A 7671-nucleotide genomic window follows, 5' to 3' on the forward strand; every position below is an offset into this window, starting at 1 on the left:
GTACAATCTCTTCTCCATTAAGTACTAAGATGACCCAGTAACTAGTTTTTGGGCTGATGACTCCAAATCAATTGATCATAAGGCATCAGGTTATGAGAAACCCCCTAATTACTCGAATCAAATAGGCTCCAAAAGGGAGTACAAGATGAATCTCACTTTTCTCATATATTTCAAAATTTTTAAATCTCAGTCATCTTTTTCTTTTAAGTGGATTATACTAGAACTTTAGGTCAATCTAGTTAAAGGTCATTCTATATTCAAAGTCAATTCACTACACGAACGATTTCCATCCCAATTTTCAAACGTGCGGTCAAAACCTACTCATAAGAGTCTAATGTATGCAGTGAATTAAGATTCATGTAATAACATATACCAAGTACTCAAAATAAGTTCTAAACAAATTAATGAAAATTTAATTTACCAATCATGAACCTTACTAGTACTTGATAGCAAAATAACATGTTCAATAAAAAAATCTCTCTTTTTTTTTATTTTAATTTTTATAATAAAGCAACATTACAAAAAGAAAACTCCTAATATACAATAAGTGAATTTGCATGCATGAATAAATAGATATCATGAAAAATGTAGATGCATGCACATATGTGCCTAATCAATGAGGGGCACAAGTGCTCTTACCATGAAGAGCAACATGAGGAATGTTACAATTATCAACATCACTTCGATTTATGAGTTAACTCTTCTTGACCCAAATCTTCTTAGAAGAAGGTGTAATCTGAGTCAATTGAGTCATCAATTTAGTCAAGTGACTCACTTGTTTAATCAAGAAACTAACATGAGTAGTTAGATTTTGATTGTTGTACCTAACCATGGACTTACGACAATTAGGTTTAATGTGACCTAAAACACCACAATTATGACATGTGGGAGCAAATTTAGGAATAATCCTAGATTTCAAATTTTGAGCCTTGGTTGGAGGAAATCTATGTTTACTGGTGATTTTGATTCTAGGACACCTATATTTTTGGTCTTTTTCCTATTCAAGAGCTCATGACACTCAGGTCTTATGTGTCCAACCTTACCACAATGGTGACACGTGGGGATGAACTTAGGAACAACTCCAGGTTTCAACTTTTGAAACATATGTTTCAAGGTAGCTACAAACTTATTTTTCGAAGAGGAAGCCGTATGAGAATTTGTTTCATTATTGCTTAAATCTCTTCTATCCCTAGTTGTTTTATTCAGACCTATCATGTTATCGATCTTTTTATATCCACTAGAGAAGGATTGAAGTTGAGCATTTGACTTTTCAAGATCAGTAATAAGAGTTTCAACCTTAATTTCTAAAGACTCTTTCTCAATCCTTAATCAATTCAATCCTTTGGTGGACTCCTCAAGTTTAATTTAAGGTTTTCTTTTTCTAATTTAAGCTCCTTCAATTTCTTAAAAACCGATTTATTAACCTTATGTAACTTGAGACTTTCCTTGTACAACTGGTCATAAGCCTCATGAATATTGATATCATCCTCAGATCCTACATCAGAATGTGATTGACTCATCTAGACAATTTTGGGGTCAAGGACAGCAAATAAGCTCTAATACCACTGAAAGTTCTAATTAGCCAATATATTTATTTATTTAGAATCAACGTGTGGAAATAAGCAATTGAAAAGAAACAAGTCACTTTTAATTGTTTCGAGGTGATTAGTCAATCAAGTTCAGTTATCCAATTGTTTGAATGCTACAATCAATAATTAAAGCATTAAAGAACACCAAAGATAATCACGAAGAAATCCCAACTGGATAAAAATTTTGGGCACTTTGCCATCAAGAATCCACTATAAACGATGAGAATTATCGTGTAGTCTAGACACGATTAACTCTTAGTCCCCTCCAACATTCTTCATGTAGTCACCTTGGCCCTCCTGGATTGTGTAATGGTTGACCACATTGGAATGGAGCAAAGTAGTTCATTCTCCATAGATCTAGTTACCAAGCAGTATTAACCTAGTGCATGAATGGTTGTTGTTGAGGATCCACCATGAAGGAAAATAGGGTTTAGCTTTGGTTTCTCCAATTTTTGACTTTTGCTGGTTCTTGAATAGGGTTTGCAATTAAGGGCGCAGTTTGTAACCCTAATTTAGAATTCTAATTTTCAAACTAAAATTGATATATCTAAAAAAGAACCAAAAAGACTTCACCGGACGAGAAATATTGTGCTGCACCCTGGAGAATGGAAGTGATTTCTAGTTTAACCTAAACTCACTCTTATACCAAATTGAAATTTAGATTTGATTTAATGTATTATTCCTTTAATTCAAAGATTTTACCTGAAATGCACCCTAATCCTATTTGGAATGGGAAATCTATACAATTCTATTCTCATATCATTTTCTAACTAAATAAGAATACCTAACTCATACAAACAGGTACAACAACGCAGCGATAATTACATCGATAAATTTAAAAACCTGTTGATTCTATGAATACTGGGAATTTTGTAATTAAAAATTTGTTGATTCCCAACAATCCAAAAATTTGATATTGTTATGAGAAGAATCCCAAACATTACACAAAAGAGAGAGAGAGAGAGAGAGAGAGAGAGAGAGAGCGACCAAACAAATTGGTCATTAAAAGCTACTTTCTGATCACAAAACGTATTTATTGACTAAAAATTCGTAGTCGTAGAATGGTTGCTAATTCACAGTCAGGGACATTAACGGCCAACTCACTATGGTTGCTACAAGCTTCAACATTTAGCAACCATACATTTTTCTTAACTTGGTGCTAGATATATAACATTAAGATACCAAATTTGGTCGGTAAAAGTTCATCATCGGTGACCAAAAAAGAAAGTGCATTTTGAGCAATCACCTTAAAATTGGTCGATAGAGCTCACCTTTCAGAGACCAATGCCTGTTCGGTAAAGTTATACCAATAGAGACCAAAATTTTTGATGATGAATGCATATATGTAGCTACCAATGATTGGTAACAAAAGGTACACTTACAACTATTAAGTTGCAGAGCCCAATTAATGTCGATCCTAATTATTGTTATCTCATGGAGCTAGTTATCGTGGGTTGGAAGGAGGGCAGGAAGCCCCCTTTGGGGCGTTCGGGGATGGAGGCCCCTGGAACAGCATTCTTATAAAATTTCATTAAGAAATTAGAGTCCTTGCATTATTTAGTTTAGCCCAAATTTATATTATAAATAGGGAGTCATCCTTAGACTTTATATTAGCATAAAAAAGAGAGAGAGGTTAGAAAAGATATGAGTGCAATTTTCTTTTGTATACCTTTTTTTTTTTTTTTTTTTTTTTTATCATAGTTAATTACTATAGTGGCAGACAATGTAGTCTCATATTGAGGCGATTGTCTATAAATCCTGAGTGTTATTTTTCTTTCTTCAATTATTGCACTTGATGGAATAGAATTAGAGTTTATAATTCTGGCCAACAATGACCAATACATAGTCTCCAAATGCATGGATCTAGCTAAGAAACATTGGTTGCAAAAGGTTTCCCTTTATGTTGATGCAGTCATCGGTGATAATGAATTGGTCGGTGGATGTCAATAATTTATTATTTATTTATTTTTTGTCATTTAGCAAACAAACTTTATTTAATGAACAACCAAATGACAATAAAGCTACAATGAGAGTTTAAATGCTAAAAAACTAGGAAGAAAACCCTATTCTCGCAAAAGACCTAAATAACCCTAACTAAATTAACAATTAAATACACAAAAAATATAACAAATGATTAAAATAAATTAAAAACAGCTCGATTAATTTTATTGCATTATTCTCCTTGGATTAATCGGCTTGATCAATCCTATTGCATCATTCTCCTCAGGTTGGAAAAGATTCACCCTTGATTCTTGAACTGTGTCATCATACAGTGCCCCATAAAAAAAATATTCCAAATTTCCAATTGATCATGACATATTCACCTATTCATACTCTTGTACTCCTTCAAAATTAAGTCCACTGTCTTCACTCTGATTTGTGTAGTCCACCACTTTCTTTATTTTCAAAATAACGTGCTCCTCCTCCAAGTGATTAATGACATCTTGGGCCCTTGCTAGCAATGATTGCCCCACTCCGCTCGTTATCCCAACAACTGGATTATTCTGTCCATGTACTACATCAACGGCATCAATTTAAAATCCAACCCCAGTAGCAGCCTCAATTAAAAATTCAAACCCAATACTAACCGTTGTCTCAACCACATTTGATGCAACTATAATCTTTCCCCAATTGGTGAACTCCCTATTTTGTTTCACTAAGAGTTCTATTGACCAGCCACCTCCCAACTCTAAATTTAGTTGTTGGCCTGGACCTTTAGTAGATGCTCTGATCCGGACCATGACTTGAGGAGCAGATTGTGAAAAAAAAAAAAAAATTAAAGCTAATACTATTTGTTACTTTTAAACTCAGTGTGAAATTAGGAATTACTATTTGTTTTTTTTCAAGAAAAAAATCAACTGATTTTCCGCTGTTAAATAGCTAAGTTAGTTGAAAGGTTTAAGGCTCCAAATCACGTATTCTACCTCACTGCTTTCCATATGTTAAGATGATGCTCCATTAGATGATCCCTTTAACTTTCTCTAGAAATTTCTTGCCAAAATTTAAAATAATCATTTGTTACTTGCTCCTCAAGTATGTCCATCTCCATGTCAAAGATAGGAGAACCATCATAATCCTCACCTAAATCAACTGATATATCATTTATAGGCATAATTGTCGCTGCAAAATATATTGGTTTGCCACTCACAATGGAGAGGGTTGGAATAACTATTATCACCATCGAAGTTCTCTGTTGCTGATTCTTTGACCACACCACCACATCTGTTGGGCCACCATGATTGTTAAAAATAGGACACCGTTGAGTCAAACTCCCCAAATGCTGCCACAATTGTATATTTTCTATGATTGAGTCAACATATTAACTTATTGACATAGTCGAGCATTCTCATAGCATAAGATAGTTTTTGTCATCAGATCTTCATGAACAACAACCTATCTATATCAATAATGTGACTATGCTCTTATATAAAAATGATGCAGCACAAAGTGAGAATAACACCAATAAATCAAAAAAGCCATTGATTCTATGAATACCAGGAATTCAGGAATAAAAAATTCATTGATTTCAAAAAATAACAAAAAATTAACATTGCTATGAGAAAATTTGTCAATTTTTATTAAATAAACAGCCAAAGAGCAATAAGGCTACAATGAAAGTTTAAATACTAAAATCTTGGAATAAAATCCTAATCTCTAAAGACGTAATTGACCGCTAAATTAACAATTAAGTGCATAAAATATAAAACACTTTGATAAAACTAATAAAACCGGTTTGTTAATCCTATTGCATCACAAAACAATCTTTACATTCTTACCATATCCCATGTCATCTGTGCATGTACTATTGTAACATCCATTGTCTGTCTTTCAATTTTCTTGAAGAGTTTTTAACCTAATCCAATATGCCTCTATTGTGGGTTCTATTCCCTTTTTTTTTCCATGATAAAATCCATTATAAAAGAGTTGCTGAAATGGTGGCAAACGTTTCTTGGATTATTAGGTTCATTTTTAAATTTGATAGATTCCACAGGGGAGACAGCAAATCCTCCATTGAGATAAATGAAATGTGTACAAAAGTTACTATTTTTATTTTTTATTTTTTTGCCATTTAGTTCAGAATAATAATTATTCTAAAAAATACAGTGAAACTTTCTAAGCAATACACAAATGAGTCATGGATATCATTAACAGGGGTGAAAAAAAAAAATATTTTCATTTCCAATCAAATAAAACAAACAAACAAAAAATCCAAAACATTTCAATAAATCCGTACATACTCTTTTTTTTTTTTTTTTCCTCCCTATATATCTGTGTTATACAGGCATAGAAAAGTGTATCAGGCAAAGACTTTGGTGACTATGGTGGAGGGCCTCCGTGTTCATAGAGAAACAAAGTCCTCCACAAGGCCTGCTGTCGACTGGTGGATCTGGAGTTGGTTGGTAAGCCTACAAAGTCCACCACTTTGTAACTTTTCCCCCATCAGAAACCACTTCTTCATTATGCCCCTATTTGGACTCCATTAATTCCAAAATGCATTTCCTTTTCTTTTCAATCATACATTCTCCAATACAAAATAATATTAAATGTAAATCCAAAATTTTTTCCTTCTTTTTTAATCATATATTCTTAAAAAAAAAAAAAATCACTATTTCAAAATACATTTTTTTTTTCAAAAACTAATTATAATGGAGCTCAAATAGGTTCATACCAGTCCTATCCCAACTCACAGAAACCGACAGGGGCTTATGTATCTATATTTACAACCCAAATTCTGCTGCTAAACCTCGATAAAGCCTAAGATAAAACCCGAAAGTCCAATGAGGAGATAAATATCTAGAACTTTGATTAGTGTCCATAGGAAAAGGGATGAGCATAAAATAGTTTGAGTGAAAATTTCCAATTCACCGACATTAGATTTTTTGGTTAATCTAAATAATTTAAAATGTGATTACATCATAAACCTTGTGGATTGAGATTTTCGAGTGAGGTTTTTAAAATTGAAGCTTCTTGTTCTGATTACATGGCGTTTAATAATTTTTCTTTAAAGCTAATTCTGTACTGCAAATTCACATCAAACTATGATCCAAAGTTTGTTTACATTTTTAAGTATGAACTCAAAATTGTTCATTTATGAGCACACAAAACTTAATCAAGAGTTTTCATATATACTAAGTATTATATTCGACGAAATTCTAGAAATTTGATATTACCGTTAAATATATCTCTAGACGCCTTTAGAGTATGATGATTATATATCATTATTTATGTAGATATATCGCAAAGACACTTTCTTTGCTAATGTCTCTCACAGAAATACCATCAAGTGTTTGATTCTATCTTGATACTTTAGATCTTAACATATAAGATAGTTGCGTAATTATCATGTATCTCATATTCTCAACCAGTATCATTAGATGCTCAATATATCTATAGCAAACAATGTTTTTAGCTGCCAAGATATATATTACAATATATGCTTTTTAGTACTCTATATAGTAAAAGTGCACAAGTCTAATAATAATTGTGTTCGACTTACTCTTATTCTTAATCGACGATTGTATATCTACTCCAATCACAAGTTATACCTTTGACAATGAAATAGAATAATTGACAGCAGCACCTATCACGTATTACAATACATTTTGTAAAGATAATATGGATATCCACTGATTAGATCCATGGTATGACCAATGTTATGCCAAGTATACACCATAATATACTTCTATCTCTTAACTCTTAATCGTACTAGATATGATTATCTGGATATTTCTTTGTGCCCTTATGTAGTCTTTGGACATTTATGAAGACTCATATGATCACCTTCTGATATAAAATATCAACAGGGTAGCAATTCCACATGAGTTATTATAGTATAAAACTCATATGATAGAGCAAGAAAACTCGAATAATCTTTTTAACACAAATCATATAATTTGTTAAACCAAATCCTTTGTCTCTAAGATTTAGGACAATCATTTCAAAATAGTCTCTATACACTCTTTCTCATGGTTAGCCAATCCAATGTAATAACTTTAAAATTAGAATTACAACCTACTATTAGACCTTTTCACAAATACAGTAATTTTCATCCATATAACGAAAGTTTTTGTACGAGATTTAA

The sequence above is a fragment of the Olea europaea genome, chromosome 6, assembly GCF_002742605.1.
Source record: "Olea europaea var. sylvestris chromosome 6, O_europaea_v1, whole genome shotgun sequence".
NCBI classification, from domain to species: Eukaryota; Viridiplantae; Streptophyta; class Magnoliopsida; order Lamiales; family Oleaceae; genus Olea; species Olea europaea.